General features: G+C 44.4%; 5 non-coding genes across 5 annotated transcripts; all 5 read right to left on the reverse strand.

Annotated features, from left to right (window-relative positions):
* Positions 1–2,314: 2,314 nt before the first annotated feature.
* On the reverse strand, positions 2,315–2,454 carry LOC126425495 (U4 spliceosomal RNA). Its single transcript, XR_007576349.1, has one exon. It is a non-coding gene; the product is annotated as a U4 spliceosomal RNA (small nuclear RNA).
* Positions 2,455–4,768: 2,314 nt separating this feature from the next.
* Positions 4,769–4,908, reverse strand: LOC126425496 (U4 spliceosomal RNA). The gene has a single exon (XR_007576350.1). It is a non-coding gene; the product is annotated as a U4 spliceosomal RNA (small nuclear RNA).
* A 2,314-nt stretch (positions 4,909–7,222) lies between these two features.
* LOC126425498 (U4 spliceosomal RNA) lies at positions 7,223–7,362 on the reverse strand. The gene has a single exon (XR_007576351.1). It is a non-coding gene; the product is annotated as a U4 spliceosomal RNA (small nuclear RNA).
* A 2,317-nt stretch (positions 7,363–9,679) lies between these two features.
* LOC126425499 (U4 spliceosomal RNA) lies at positions 9,680–9,819 on the reverse strand. Its single transcript, XR_007576352.1, has one exon. It is a non-coding gene; the product is annotated as a U4 spliceosomal RNA (small nuclear RNA).
* Positions 9,820–12,130: 2,311 nt separating this feature from the next.
* On the reverse strand, positions 12,131–12,270 carry LOC126425500 (U4 spliceosomal RNA). Its single transcript, XR_007576353.1, has one exon. It is a non-coding gene; the product is annotated as a U4 spliceosomal RNA (small nuclear RNA).
* Between the last annotated feature and the right edge of the window lie 4,503 nt (positions 12,271–16,773).

The raw sequence follows: 16,773 nt of genomic DNA on the forward strand, positions 1-16,773 counted from the left end.
TAACTACCTAGCGCCTGGCACTGCTATTTATACCTGACGTTCGTTCCAAACACATACAAGTACTTGCATCATTGATACCTATCAGTATTACCTTACACTACTCAAGTTCCATTGGGGGAAACAAATACAGAAATATACAGAAAAAGAACAGTAAAATACATTTTATTAGAGGCAGATTTTCTGTTCTTTGCTCCTTGTGTCTAATTTTTGTTTACACGCCCACTCACCGCCATCTTAAACGCTCAAAACTCCACAGTAGTTCTCCCCTTGACCGTCAGGCGCGCTACTGCTCACTCGCCTAGCCCCACACAGACGAAAGTAGCACAACCTCATTTAGCAAATACCGGCACACCCATTAAGACTCATCGTTAGATTTTGTTATTTTGTGGCCGCTGGTTAGTACTAGACACCAAGAAAACTGCCAACTGCATTTACATTAACTTAACAAACCATACACTTCTCAGCAAAAGCTGTTTGACCTACTGAGCAGTAAAATGTTAGTTTTACTCGAATCATGCCGTGAAATTGATTAATGTCGATGGGTGAAATATTTGTGTAACAGATTAGGCACCCTGGAAACACAATGAAATGAGATTTACAAATCCTCTCATGTAGCTGGGTTAAGTTGTTGAAATAAGTTTACCTTGCAGAAAAGTACAACTAGAAATCAGTCAGTAAATTGCTTCATAGCGCTGGGAACACGTGCTGCAGTCTTAAATATACAAGATACACGCTTATTCCACATTGCGCCAAACAACCTGCACAAAAATATATATTTTGGACTCCTCTACTGTTTATGTTCTTGTCCAAGATGAATCATAGAAAGCTAACAGTATCCAAACCTGCCTGCTGTCTCATTGGCCCCAGCTAATATATTGCCTGACAAAAATGAAAATATCTGAATGTGTGCTAAATAGTATCTCGAGTGCCAAGCATTCATAACAGATCCAAACAATAAGACATTTTCTATGGATTAATTTGTGCTATAGTAGGCAGCAAATTTTGCTCACCTTGCATATAGGAAGAGTCATTCTCAAATGAAGAGAGACAGAAAGAATGAGCCATGGCAAGCCAACTAGTTCTGCTCTCAAAAAAAAAAAAAAAAAAAAAGAAAAGCAAAACTCCTGCTACAATTCTCACCTACACTTCCTCTACCACTGTATTTTTCATTGCATTCTACGATTTATATTCACAGACACAGTCACAAAATTTACCCCACAAGCACTGGTTCCCTCTCTTCAGTATTCCACATGCAATACATTCTCATAGCACACTGGACCATCATTAAGCTCACCATCCCATTTAAACTATCACACTGTATTATGTGTCACATTTGCACAGTAAATCCACAGTTCAAGGAATACACCAAGAAATGCACTAATCACACTGTTCAAAATGGAAATGCCATGGCTGCAGCCCACCAAATTCTACTGCACAATCACTGTTATTACTGCATGAAGGAGATTTTCCACCAGCAGCCTTTAGATGAAACATGTAAGCTACATAAAGGTTCAACAAAACCTCAACATCAGGGACTGCATTAGCTACCACCCAAATAGCTACTAGCCCTTACCTTTCTTTCAATCCCTCTGCTCTGTACACTACAGCACATGTATGTATTGTCAAATTGAGGCAAAGCCTTGCACAACATTACAGTTCTTCCTGCTTCATGTAACACCCACCAGATAGGACACTGTCCTCAATGTGAGTGCCCTTACTAGGCACTGTGCAGCCTAACACATCAATCATCTCAAGCCAACAGACTCATTGCCCAATATTATCAAACAGCAGTTCCATGGTCATAAGTTCTAATTATCAAGGTGTACACACAGCAGTGTCCAAAAAGGATCAAACATGCATCTAATGATCAGGACACAAACACAAATTATAACACTGGCAGTGCTGTGAAAATGAATTAAGTACAACACCTGCCTCCCACACACTCACCAACTCTCACTGTACTGCCCTAGTCTCCTCCTCTAAATTCTGACACAAGTTTTGTCAAATCCTACATTTATCAGTAATCACTGCATGTGTGTACCACAAGTATGCTATGGAGCAAGAATTGCCACTAGACAGAACCACATTTCAACTGTCCACATTGGCATCTTTATTCACACATAGCAGTTGCACAACATCTTACACTGAGGAGTATGTTTCTCACCAGCTCCCTAAGACATGTACACAATTCATCAGTGAACACAGACTAGTCTGTGTACATGGTCCCTAACAACCATCAGCTAAACACTTCCACAAGTGCAGAATGAGTACACAGATAAACACAGTTTGAAGCATTGTTTCTATGACACTTACACCCCCTCAGGGGTTGCCAAAAATTGCCACAGGGACGGTATTTCACGTCTCTCTGGCGGGGTATTGGTAAAAGTTTTCAACTAGCAATAATCGCACCTCAGTTATACTTCACTGGTTACGATAATGCCACTGCGCAAAGATTAACTACCTAGCGCCTGGCACTGCTATTTATACCTGACGTTCGTTCCAAACACATACAAGTACTTGCATCATTGATACCTATCAGTATTACCTTACACTACTCAAGTTCCATTGGGGGAAACAAATACAGAAATATACAGAAAAAGAACAGTAAAATACATTTTATTAGAGGCAGATTTTCTGTTCTTTGCTCCTTGTGTCTAATTTTTGTTTACACGCCCACTCACCGCCATCTTAAACGCTCAAAACTCCACAGTAGTTCTCCCCTTGACCGTCAGGCGCGCTACTGCTCACTCGCCTAGCCCCACACAGACGAAAGTAGCACAACCTCATTTAGCAAATACCGGCACACCCATTAAGACTCATCGTTAGATTTTGTTATTTTGTGGCCGCTGGTTAGTACTAGACACCAAGAAAACTGCCAACTGCATTTACATTAACTTAACAAACCATACACTTCTCAGCAAAAGCTGTTTGACCTACTGAGCAGTAAAATGTTAGTTTTACTCGAATCATGCCGTGAAATTGATTAATGTCGATGGGTGAAATATTTGTGTAACAGATTAGGCACCCTGGAAACACAATGAAATGAGATTTACAAATCCTCTCATGTAGCTGGGTTAAGTTGTTGAAATAAGTTTACCTTGCAGAAAAGTACAACTAGAAATCAGTCAGTAAATTGCTTCATAGCGCTGGGAACACGTGCTGCAGTCTTAAATATACAAGATACACGCTTATTCCACATTGCGCCAAACAACCTGCACAAAAATATATATTTTGGACTCCTCTACTGTTTATGTTCTTGTCCAAGATGAATCATAGAAAGCTAACAGTATCCAAACCTGCCTGCTGTCTCATTGGCCCCAGCTAATATATTGCCTGACAAAAATGAAAATATCTGAATGTGTGCTAAATAGTATCTCGAGTGCCAAGCATTCATAACAGATCCAAACAATAAGACATTTTCTATGGATTAATTTGTGCTATAGTAGGCAGCAAATTTTGCTCACCTTGCATATAGGAAGAGTCATTCTCAAATGAAGAGAGACAGAAAGAATGAGCCATGGCAAGCCAACTAGTTCTGCTCTCAAAAAAAAAAAAAAAAAAAAAGAAAAGCAAAACTCCTGCTACAATTCTCACCTACACTTCCTCTACCACTGTATTTTTCATTGCATTCTACGATTTATATTCACAGACACAGTCACAAAATTTACCCCACAAGCACTGGTTCCCTCTCTTCAGTATTCCACATGCAATACATTCTCATAGCACACTGGACCATCATTAAGCTCACCATCCCATTTAAACTATCACACTGTATTATGTGTCACATTTGCACAGTAAATCCACAGTTCAAGGAATACACCAAGAAATGCACTAATCACACTGTTCAAAATGGAAATGCCATGGCTGCAGCCCACCAAATTCTACTGCACAATCACTGTTATTACTGCATGAAGGAGATTTTCCACCAGCAGCCTTTAGATGAAACATGTAAGCTACATAAAGGTTCAACAAAACCTCAACATCAGGGACTGCATTAGCTACCACCCAAATAGCTACTAGCCCTTACCTTTCTTTCAATCCCTCTGCTCTGTACACTACAGCACATGTATGTATTGTCAAATTGAGGCAAAGCCTTGCACAACATTACAGTTCTTCCTGCTTCATGTAACACCCACCAGATAGGACACTGTCCTCAATGTGAGTGCCCTTACTAGGCACTGTGCAGCCTAACACATCAATCATCTCAAGCCAACAGACTCATTGCCCAATATTATCAAACAGCAGTTCCATGGTCATAAGTTCTAATTATCAAGGTGTACACACAGCAGTGTCCAAAAAGGATCAAACATGCATCTAATGATCAGGACACAAACACAAATTATAACACTGGCAGTGCTGTGAAAATGAATTAAGTACAACACCTGCCTCCCACACACTCACCAACTCTCACTGTACTGCCCTAGTCTCCTCCTCTAAATTCTGACACAAGTTTTGTCAAATCCTACATTTATCAGTAATCACTGCATGTGTGTACCACAAGTATGCTATGGAGCAAGAATTGCCACTAGACAGAACCACATTTCAACTGTCCACATTGGCATCTTTATTCACACATAGCAGTTGCACAACATCTTACACTGAGGAGTATGTTTCTCACCAGCTCCCTAAGACATGTACACAATTCATCAGTGAACACAGACTAGTCTGTGTACATGGTCCCTAACAACCATCAGCTAAACACTTCCACAAGTGCAGAATGAGTACACAGATAAACACAGTTTGAAGCATTGTTTCTATGACACTTACACCCCCTCAGGGGTTGCCAAAAATTGCCACAGGGACGGTATTTCACGTCTCTCTGGCGGGGTATTGGTAAAAGTTTTCAACTAGCAATAATCGCACCTCAGTTATACTTCACTGGTTACGATAATGCCACTGCGCAAAGATTAACTACCTAGCGCCTGGCACTGCTATTTATACCTGACGTTCGTTCCAAACACATACAAGTACTTGCATCATTGATACCTATCAGTATTACCTTACACTACTCAAGTTCCATTGGGGGAAACAAATACAGAAATATACAGAAAAAGAACAGTAAAATACATTTTATTAGAGGCAGATTTTCTGTTCTTTGCTCCTTGTGTCTAATTTTTGTTTACACGCCCACTCACCGCCATCTTAAACGCTCAAAACTCCACAGTAGTTCTCCCCTTGACCGTCAGGCGCGCTACTGCTCACTCGCCTAGCCCCACACAGACGAAAGTAGCACAACCTCATTTAGCAAATACCGGCACACCCATTAAGACTCATCGTTAGATTTTGTTATTTTGTGGCCGCTGGTTAGTACTAGACACCAAGAAAACTGCCAACTGCATTTACATTAACTTAACAAACCATACACTTCTCAGCAAAAGCTGTTTGACCTACTGAGCAGTAAAATGTTAGTTTTACTCGAATCATGCCGTGAAATTGATTAATGTCGATGGGTGAAATATTTGTGTAACAGATTAGGCACCCTGGAAACACAATGAAATGAGATTTACAAATCCTCTCATGTAGCTGGGTTAAGTTGTTGAAATAAGTTTACCTTGCAGAAAAGTACAACTAGAAATCAGTCAGTAAATTGCTTCATAGCGCTGGGAACACGTGCTGCAGTCTTAAATATACAAGATACACGCTTATTCCACATTGCGCCAAACAACCTGCACAAAAATATATATTTTGGACTCCTCTACTGTTTATGTTCTTGTCCAAGATGAATCATAGAAAGCTAACAGTATCCAAACCTGCCTGCTGTCTCATTGGCCCCAGCTAATATATTGCCTGACAAAAATGAAAATATCTGAATGTGTGCTAAATAGTATCTCGAGTGCCAAGCATTCATAACAGATCCAAACAATAAGACATTTTCTATGGATTAATTTGTGCTATAGTAGGCAGCAAATTTTGCTCACCTTGCATATAGGAAGAGTCATTCTCAAATGAAGAGAGACAGAAAGAATGAGCCATGGCAAGCCAACTAGTTCTGCTCTCAAAAAAAAAAAAAAAAAAAAAGAAAAGCAAAACTCCTGCTACAATTCTCACCTACACTTCCTCTACCACTGTATTTTTCATTGCATTCTACGATTTATATTCACAGACACAGTCACAAAATTTACCCCACAAGCACTGGTTCCCTCTCTTCAGTATTCCACATGCAATACATTCTCATAGCACACTGGACCATCATTAAGCTCACCATCCCATTTAAACTATCACACTGTATTATGTGTCACATTTGCACAGTAAATCCACAGTTCAAGGAATACACCAAGAAATGCACTAATCACACTGTTCAAAATGGAAATGCCATGGCTGCAGCCCACCAAATTCTACTGCACAATCACTGTTATTACTGCATGAAGGAGATTTTCCACCAGCAGCCTTTAGATGAAACATGTAAGCTACATAAAGGTTCAACAAAACCTCAACATCAGGGACTGCATTAGCTACCACCCAAATAGCTACTAGCCCTTACCTTTCTTTCAATCCCTCTGCTCTGTACACTACAGCACATGTATGTATTGTCAAATTGAGGCAAAGCCTTGCACAACATTACAGTTCTTCCTGCTTCATGTAACACCCACCAGATAGGACACTGTCCTCAATGTGAGTGCCCTTACTAGGCACTGTGCAGCCTAACACATCAATCATCTCAAGCCAACAGACTCATTGCCCAATATTATCAAACAGCAGTTCCATGGTCATAAGTTCTAATTATCAAGGTGTACACACAGCAGTGTCCAAAAAGGATCAAACATGCATCTAATGATCAGGACACAAACACAAATTATAACACTGGCAGTGCTGTGAAAATGAATTAAGTACAACACCTGCCTGCCACACACTCACCAACTCTCACTGTACTGCCCTAGTCTCCTCCTCTAAATTCTGACACAAGTTTTGTCAAATCCTACATTTATCAGTAATCACTGCATGTGTGTACCACAAGTATGCTATGGAGCAAGAATTGCCACTAGACAGAACCACATTTCAACTGTCCACATTGGCATCTTTATTCACACATAGCAGTTGCACAACATCTTACACTGAGGAGTATGTTTCTCACCAGCTCCCTAAGACATGTACACAATTCATCAGTGAACACAGACTAGTCTGTGTACATGGTCCCTAACAACCATCAGCTAAACACTTCCACAAGTGCAGAATGAGTACACAGATAAACACAGTTTGAAGCATTGTTTCTATGACACTTACACCCCCTCAGGGGTTGCCAAAAATTGCCACAGGGACGGTATTTCACGTCTCTCTGGCGGGGTATTGGTAAAAGTTTTCAACTAGCAATAATCGCACCTCAGTTATACTTCACTGGTTACGATAATGCCACTGCGCAAAGATTAACTACCTAGCGCCTGGCACTGCTATTTATACCTGACGTTCGTTCCAAACACATACAAGTACTTGCATCATTGATACCTATCAGTATTACCTTACACTACTCAAGTTCCATTGGGGGAAACAAATACAGAAATATACAGAAAAAGAACAGTAAAATACATTTTATTAGAGGCAGATTTTCTGTTCTTTGCTCCTTGTGTCTAATTTTTGTTTACACGCCCACTCACCGCCATCTTAAACGCTCAAAACTCCACAGTAGTTCTCCCCTTGACCGTCAGGCGCGCTACTGCTCACTCGCCTAGCCCCACACAGACGAAAGTAGCACAACCTCATTTAGCAAATACCGGCACACCCATTAAGACTCATCGTTAGATTTTGTTATTTTGTGGCCGCTGGTTAGTACTAGACACCAAGAAAACTGCCAACTGCATTTACATTAACTTAACAAACCATACACTTCTCAGCAAAAGCTGTTTGACCTACTGAGCAGTAAAATGTTAGTTTTACTCGAATCATGCCGTGAAATTGATTAATGTCGATGGGTGAAATATTTGTGTAACAGATTAGGCACCCTGGAAACACAATGAAATGAGATTTACAAATCCTCTCATGTAGCTGGGTTAAGTTGTTGAAATAAGTTTACCTTGCAGAAAAGTACAACTAGAAATCAGTCAGTAAATTGCTTCATAGCGCTGGGAACACGTGCTGCAGTCTTAAATATACAAGATACACGCTTATTCCACATTGCGCCAAACAACCTGCACAAAAATATATATTTTGGACTCCTCTACTGTTTATGTTCTTGTCCAAGAAGAATCATAGAAAGCTAACAGTATCCAAACCTGCCTGCTGTCTCATTGGCCCCAGCTAATATATTGCCTGACAAAAATGAAAATATCTGAATGTGTGCTAAATAGTATCTCGAGTGCCAAGCATTCATAACAGATCCAAAAAATAAGACATTTTCTATGGATCCATTTGTGCTATAGTAGGCAGCAAATTTTGCTCACCTTGCATATAGGAAGAGTCATTCTCAAATGAAGAGAGACAGAAAGAATGAGCCATGGCAAGCCAACTAGTTCTGCTCTCAAAAAAAAAAAAAAAAAAAAAAAAGAAAAGCAAAACTCCTGCTACAATTCTCACCTACACTTCCTCTACCACTGTATTTTTCATTGCATTCTATGATTTATATTCACAGACACAGTCACAAAATTTACCCCACAAGCACTGGTTCCCTCTCTTCAGTATTCCACATGCAATACATTCTCATAGCACACTGGACCATCATTAAGCTCACCATCCCATTTAAACTATCACACTGTATTATGTGTCACATTTGCACAGTAAATCCACAGTTCAAGGAATACACCAAGAAATGCACTAATCACACTGTTCAAAATGGAAATGCCATGGCTGCAGCCCACCAAATTCTACTGCACAATCACTGTTATTACTGCATGAAGGAGATTTTCCACCAGCAGCCTTTAGATGAAACATGTAAGCTACATAAAGGTTCAACAAAACCTCAACATCAGGGACTGCATTAGCTACCACCCAAATAGCTACTAGCCCTTACCTTTCTTTCAATCCCTCTGCTCTGTACACTACAGCACATGTATGTATTGTCAAATTGAGGCAAAGCCTTGCACAACATTACAGTTCTTCCTGCTTCATGTAACACCCACCAGATAGGACACTGTCCTCAATGTGAGTGCCCTTACTAGGCACTGTGCAGCCTAACACATCAATCATCTCAAGCCAACAGACTCATTGCCCAATATTATCAAACAGCAGTTCCATGGTCATAAGTTCTAATTATCAAGGTGTACACACAGCAGTGTCCAAAAAGGATCAAACATGCATCTAATGATCAGGACACAAACACAAATTATAACACTGGCAGTGCTGTGAAAATGAATTAAGTACAACACCTGCCTCCCACACACTCACCAACTCTCACTGTACTGCCCTAGTCTCCTCCTCTAAATTCTGACACAAGTTTTGTCAAATCCTACATTTATCAGTAATCACTGCATGTGTGTACCACAAGTATGCTATGGAGCAAGAATTGCCACTAGACAGAACCACATTTCAACTGTCCACATTGGCATCTTTATTCACACATAGCAGTTGCACAACATCTTACACTGAGGAGTATGTTTCTCACCAGCTCCCTAAGACATGTACACAATTCATCAGTGAACACAGACTAGTCTGTGTACATGGTCCCTAACAACCATCAGCTAAACACTTCCACAAGTGCAGAATGAGTACACAGATAAACACAGTTTGAAGCATTGTTTCTATGACACTTACACCCCCTCAGGGGTTGCCAAAAATTGCCACAGGGACGGTATTTCACGTCTCTCTGGCGGGGTATTGGTAAAAGTTTTCAACTAGCAATAATCGCACCTCAGTTATACTTCACTGGTTACGATAATGCCACTGCGCAAAGATTAACTACCTAGCGCCTGGCACTGCTATTTATACCTGACGTTCGTTCCAAACACATACAAGTACTTGCATCATTGATACCTATCAGTATTACCTTACACTACTCAAGTTCCATTGGGGGAAACAAATACAGAAATATACAGAAAAAGAACAGTAAAATACATTTTATTAGAGGCAGATTTTCTGTTCTTTGCTCCTTGTGTCTAATTTTTGTTTACACGCCCACTCACCGCCATCTTAAACGCTCAAAACTCCACAGTAGTTCTCCCCTTGACCGTCAGGCGCGCTACTGCTCACTCGCCTAGCCCCACACAGACGAAAGTAGCACAACCTCATTTAGCAAATACCGGCACACCCATTAAGACTCATCGTTAGATTTTGTTATTTTGTGGCCGCTGGTTAGTACTAGACACCAAGAAAACTGCCAACTGCATTTACATTAACTTAACAAACCATACACTTCTCAGCAAAAGCTGTTTGACCTACTGAGCAGTAAAATGTTAGTTTTACTCGAATCATGCCGTGAAATTGATTAATGTCGATGGGTGAAATATTTGTGTAACAGATTAGGCACCCTGGAAACACAATGAAATGAGATTTACAAATCCTCTCATGTAGCTGGGTTAAGTTGTTGAAATAAGTTTACCTTGCAGAAAAGTACAACTAGAAATCAGTCAGTAAATTGCTTCATAGCGCTGGGAACACGTGCTGCAGTCTTAAATATACAAGATACACGCTTATTCCACATTGCGCCAAACAACCTGCACAAAAATATATATTTTGGACTCCTCTACTGTTTATGTTCTTGTCCAAGATGAATCATAGAAAGCTAACAGTATCCAAACCTGCCTGCTGTCTCATTGGCCCCAGCTAATATATTGCCTGACAAAAATGAAAATATCTGAATGTGTGCTAAATAGTATCTCGAGTGCCAAGCATTCATAACAGATCCAAACAATAAGACATTTTCTATGGATTAATTTGTGCTATAGTAGGCAGCAAATTTTGCTCACCTTGCATATAGGAAGAGTCATTCTCAAATGAAGAGAGACAGAAAGAATGAGCCATGGCAAGCCAACTAGTTCTGCTCTCAAAAAAAAAAAAAAAAAAGAAAAGCAAAACTCCTGCTACAATTCTCACCTACACTTCCTCTACCACTGTATTTTTCATTGCATTCTATGATTTATATTCACAGACACAGTCACAAAATTTACCCCACAAGCACTGGTTCCCTCTCTTCAGTATTCCACATGCAATACATTCTCATAGCACACTGGACCATCATTAAGCTCACCATCCCATTTAAACTATCACACTGTATTATGTGTCACATTTGCACAGTAAATCCACAGTTCAAGGAATACACCAAGAAATGCACTAATCACACTGTTCAAAATGGAAATGCCATGGCTGCAGCCCACCAAATTCTACTGCACAATCACTGTTATTACTGCATGAAGGAGATTTTCCACCAGCAGCCTTTAGATGAAACATGTAAGCTACATAAAGGTTCAACAAAACCTCAACATCAGGGACTGCATTAGCTACCACCCAAATAGCTACTAGCCCTTACCTTTCTTTCAATCCCTCTGCTCTGTACACTACAGCACATGTATGTATTGTCAAATTGAGGCAAAGCCTTGCACAACATTACAGTTCTTCCTGCTTCATGTAACACCCACCAGATAGGACACTGTCCTCAATGTGAGTGCCCTTACTAGGCACTGTGCAGCCTAACACATCAATCATCTCAAGCCAACAGACTCATTGCCCAATATTATCAAACAGCAGTTCCATGGTCATAAGTTCTAATTATCAAGGTGTACACACAGCAGTGTCCAAAAAGGATCAAACATGCATCTAATGATCAGGACACAAACACAAATTATAACACTGGCAGTGCTGTGAAAATGAATTAAGTACAACACCTGCCTCCCACACACTCACCAACTCTCACTGTACTGCCCTAGTCTCCTCCTCTAAATTCTGACACAAGTTTTGTCAAATCCTACATTTATCAGTAATCACTGCATGTGTGTACCACAAGTATGCTATGGAGCAAGAATTGCCACTAGACAGAACCACATTTCAACTGTCCACATTGGCATCTTTATTCACACATAGCAGTTGCACAACATCTTACACTGAGGAGTATGTTTCTCACCAGCTCCCTAAGACATGTACACAATTCATCAGTGAACACAGACTAGTCTGTGTACATGGTCCCTAACAACCATCAGCTAAACACTTCCACAAGTGCAGAATGAGTACACAGATAAACACAGTTTGAAGCATTGTTTCTATGACACTTACACCCCCTCAGGGGTTGCCAAAAATTGCCACAGGGACGGTATTTCACGTCTCTCTGGCGGGGTATTGGTAAAAGTTTTCAACTAGCAATAATCGCACCTCAGTTATACTTCACTGGTTACGATAATGCCACTGCGCAAAGATTAACTACCTAGCTTTTTTTTTTTTTTTTTTTTTTTTTTTCTTTATTGTATTTCAATTCCCCTATCGGGGCGGGCTGGCAGCAGCATATGCGCTGCTCTTCAGCCGAAAGACATAGAACAAAACAATAGAAGACATTTAAAAACAGCAAAGGAGAGAAGAAGGCGAACATAGATATAAAAAGGGAGAACATCATGGAAGGCAATATACAAAAAACGGGGTGACTGTAAAATGGAGATAAAAAACTGTTTAAAAGTAGCACACACAAAAAGCCACACACTGCGACGATTAAAAGAAACACAAGGCACAGTATGACTGGAGCATAAAGGTGTTGATGGCTGGCATAGCACACAGCGTAGCACTGACGGCGAACCTCAAGGCAGCACACAATTAAAATCACACCTCTTGACGCACACGAGAAAAGCACGAAACACAACACTGACGTGGCACACTGATGTTGATCAATACAGAGGATCTGCCAGGTTCAAGGAGATGAGGGAGACCTGAAGAAGGGAGGGAGGGGAAGAGATGGGGGAGGGGAAATGGGGGGCGCTCGGAAGAGGGCCAGGTAGGGAGGGATGTGGGAAGGAGAGAGGCAAGTATGGGGTGCAGGGTCTCAGGGGAGGGGGGGATGGAGGAAAATCCGCTCTGGGAGAAGGAGGAAAGAGGAGAAGGGGGCCCTGGGGAGGGGGGGGGGAACAAGGCCGGGTTATAGTTGGAAGGAAGGGTATATGTCACGGCGAAGTTCGTCATCCGGGAGGGGGAGGCGTTGGAAATTGCCCTGATGAAGGAGATGGAGGGTGTGGAGGTGGAGAGAGGGAGGGATACAGCGATAGAGGCGCGGCAACGGGCGGGGGGTGGAGAGGAAGGAGGAAACCAGAGGGTGGGGGGGATCAACCCTGCGAACAATGTAAAGGATGCGGAGATGTTGGAGGAACAAGAGGAGGTGGGGGAAGGGGATCAGTTCATACAGGAGCCGTGTGGGGGAAGGAAGGCGGATACGGAAGGCAAGGCGGAGCGCATGGCGTTCAAGGATTTGGAGGGCCTTGTAAAAGCGGGTGGGGGCGGAGATCCAGGCGACGCTGGCATAACAGAGGATAGGACGGATGAGGGATTTGTAGGTGTGGAGGATGGTAGAAGGATGCAATCCCCATGTCCGGCCGGACAGGAGTTTCAGCAGGCGGAGGCGGGAATGGGCTTTCTGCTGGATGGTCAGGAGATGAGGGGTCCAGGTGAGGTGTCGGTCAAGGGTGAGGCCAAGGTATTTCAGGGTGGGGGTGAGTTGGATAGGACGACCATAAAGGGTGAGGTAGAAATCTTGGAGGCGAAAGGAGCGAGTGGTACGGCCTATGATGATTGCCTGGGTTTTGGAGGGGTTGAGACGGAGGAGCCACTGGTTACACCAAGTGGTGAACTGGTTAAGGTGGGTTTGGAGGGTACGTTGAGACCTTTGAAGGGTAGGATAGAGAGCCAGGAAGGCGGTGTCATCAGCATATTGGAGAAGGTGAACTGGTGGGGGTGGCTTGGGCATATCAGCTGTATACAAGAGATAAAGGAGAGGGGAGAGGACAGAACCCTGGGGGACGCCAGCCGTGGGATAAAAGATACGGGAGTTGGTGTTGTGGAGGGCGACATAGGAAGGACGGTGCGAGAGGAAGGAAGCGACCAGACGGACAAAATTGATAGGCAGGGCGTAGGTTTGGAGTTTAAAGAGGAGACCGGGATGCCATACACGGTCATAGGCATTTTGGAGGTCAAGGGAAACAAAAATGGCGGAGCGATGGGAGTTGAGCTGGAGGGACAGAAGGTGAACAAGGTTGAGGAGTTGGTCATCAGCAGAGAAGGAGGGTCGGAAGCCACACTGGGTAAGGGGGAGGAGGTGGTGTTGAGCAAGGTGCCGATGGATACGGTGGGAGAGGATGGATTCAAGGACCTTACTGAAGACGGAGGTGAGGCAGATGGGACGATAGGAAGAGGCGGCAGAAGGGGGGTTTGAGGAAGAGGAGGACGCGGGAGGTCTTCCACAGGTCAGGGTAGAAGCCAGTAGAGAGGATGACATTATAGAGATGGGCGAGGACAGTTAGGAAGGAATAGGGGCTTTCTCGAAGGTGACGGTAGGTGACACAGTCGTGACCAGGGGCCGTGTTGCGTTTGGACTGGAGGAGAAGTTTAATGTCTTGTGCTGTGATGGGAGTGTTGACGTCCGAGGGGGGCAACTGCCCCAAGTACTGGAGACTAGGAGCAAGTGGAGCGACTGAGGTATCAGCACGTTCCATGACGGTGGGGAAAAGAGAATAATCAAAGTGGGGATCATCGGGGATGGAGAAGACCTCGGAAAGGTGGGAAGCGAAGTGGTTGGCCTTACTGAGGTTGTCTGGAAGGGGGCGATCGTTATGGAGAAGGGGGTAGTGGGGAGCGGAAAGGGAACCAGTAAGACGATGGAAGGCAGACCAGTACTTGGAGGAGTTGATAGGGAGGGTGGCATTGAGTCGTGTGCAGGTCTGGCGCCAGTCCCGGCGTTTCGTTGCTGTAATAAGGTTCCGTACGTGTCGCTGTATTTGCCGGTGGCGTTGGAGTGTATCCCTGTCACGAGTGCGGAGGAAGGAGCGATAGAGGCGGCGGGATTCACGGAGGAGGAGGACAGCCCGCGGAGGGAGAGTGGGACGGTGTGGGTGGATGGTTTTAGTAGGAACATGGGCCTCCACGGCGTCAGTAATTACCATCTGAAGGAAGGACGAGGCGCGGATGATGTCGTCAGGATGGCGATAGGTAAGAGGGTGGCTTTCGACCTGGGTGGAGATGGAGTCCCGGTAGGCAGCCCAGTTGGCACGGCGATAGTCATGGACGACCTTGGGAGGGGGTGCAGGTTGCGGAGCTGGAGGGGGGCGGTTTGCAGACGTTATGGTGAGAAGGACAGGGAGGTGATCGCTACCTGTGGGGTCAAGGACGGCGACAGTGATACGCCCAAGGAGGTTGGCGGAGGCAATGACAACATCGGGGGTGGTGTTACTTTCGGGTCGGGTGTGCTGGGGAATGGGAACAAGGTCACCCCGGATTGTGGAGAGGAACTGATGCCACCGCCGAAGGGCAGCAGGAGTGCGGCTATGGACGTTGAGGTCGGCGGCAATCACATAGGTGGAGAAGGTGTGATCAATGTGTGAGATGAAGTCATAAGGAAGAGGAGCAGTGGAGCGGACATAGATGGTGGCACAGGTAATGGTGAGGGAGGGGAAGAAGACGCTAAGGATAAGGTGTTCAGTGGGGTCATTGAGGAGAGGTTGTGGCCGGACGGGGATATGCTTAAGGTGGCCAATCGCGACTCCACCCTGCGCACGAGGACCAGGAGCATCAGTGCGGTGGAGGATATAGGGGGAGGAGCGGACAGAATGGTGGGGCTGGAGAAAGGTTTCATTCAGGAGGAAGGCGTCGACCTGGTGGTGGGAGAGGGTGTGCATGAGGAGGTATTTGTTGGAGCGGAAGGAGCGAATGTTCTGGAAGAGGATGCGAGACTCGTGCCGCGCCATGACGGGAAGGAGGGGGGGAAGAGAGGGAAGGGAAGAGACTTAAACTAGGGTGTCGAGGCGGGTGAAGGTGAAGTGGGCTTGGTTGTGGGAGTAAGTGGCGAAGGTGTTCAGGTGGAACACAGAGCGAGCAGCAAGGGATATTTGTTGGAAGGTGTGCGGGCGCTGAAAAGGGTGAATGTTTTGGAGTACAACGGTAATGAACCGGATGATGTCCTCGGCCGTGGGGGGTGGACGGAGGGAATTGTTAGGATGGACAGGAGGATCGACGGGACGAACTGGGACTGTAAGTTCAGGGGTGGCTGGAGGGGGTTTAGCTTTACACTTGTAGGAGTATGTGGGATGGGGGCCATTGCAGGTATTACAGGAAGGAGGAGCAGCGAGGTTGGGGCAGTTCTTGAGAAAGTGGGAGGCCTTGCAATGGGGACAGGTGGGGGGGTTTTTGCAGTTGGGAGTCAGGTGGTCATTGTACATCAGGCACCGTTGGCAACGGTAGGATTGGGGAGGGGATTTGGAGGATTCAACAGGGTGGCGACGGTGGTATATCAGGGCACCCTGGGTGAGGAGATGGTCTATGGACGGGGCGGACTCTGAGAATACCCGCATGAGGTAGGTGGGACCAGAGGCATTGTGGATACGGCGAGCAGAGCGGATGTCCAAGTCCGGGTGGGAGTTCAATTCTACCAACACTTCATCCTCTGTGATCACCGGGCTGAGCTTGGTGATCACAGCGGTGTAGGTGGGGGGGCGACGGGGAGGCTGGGGCTGACGAGGAGTGGAAGCGGAAAGGAAGGGTGTCAGAGAGGCGTGGGGGCCAAACATAACTCGTGGGAGTTTTCGCAGGAGGTCTGTGTGAAATGATGGGGATGGGGACTTGATAAGGACTGAGTCCCTGCGGGGAATGAGTTGGGAGATGGGAGCACCAGGTAAGTACTTTCGTATTGCCTTGGTGAGGGTACGAGCGTCGAGGAACTTAGGATCGGGA

The sequence above is a fragment of the Schistocerca serialis genome, chromosome 10 (genome assembly GCF_023864345.2).
Source record: "Schistocerca serialis cubense isolate TAMUIC-IGC-003099 chromosome 10, iqSchSeri2.2, whole genome shotgun sequence".
Taxonomy (NCBI): Eukaryota; Metazoa; Arthropoda; class Insecta; order Orthoptera; family Acrididae; genus Schistocerca; species Schistocerca serialis.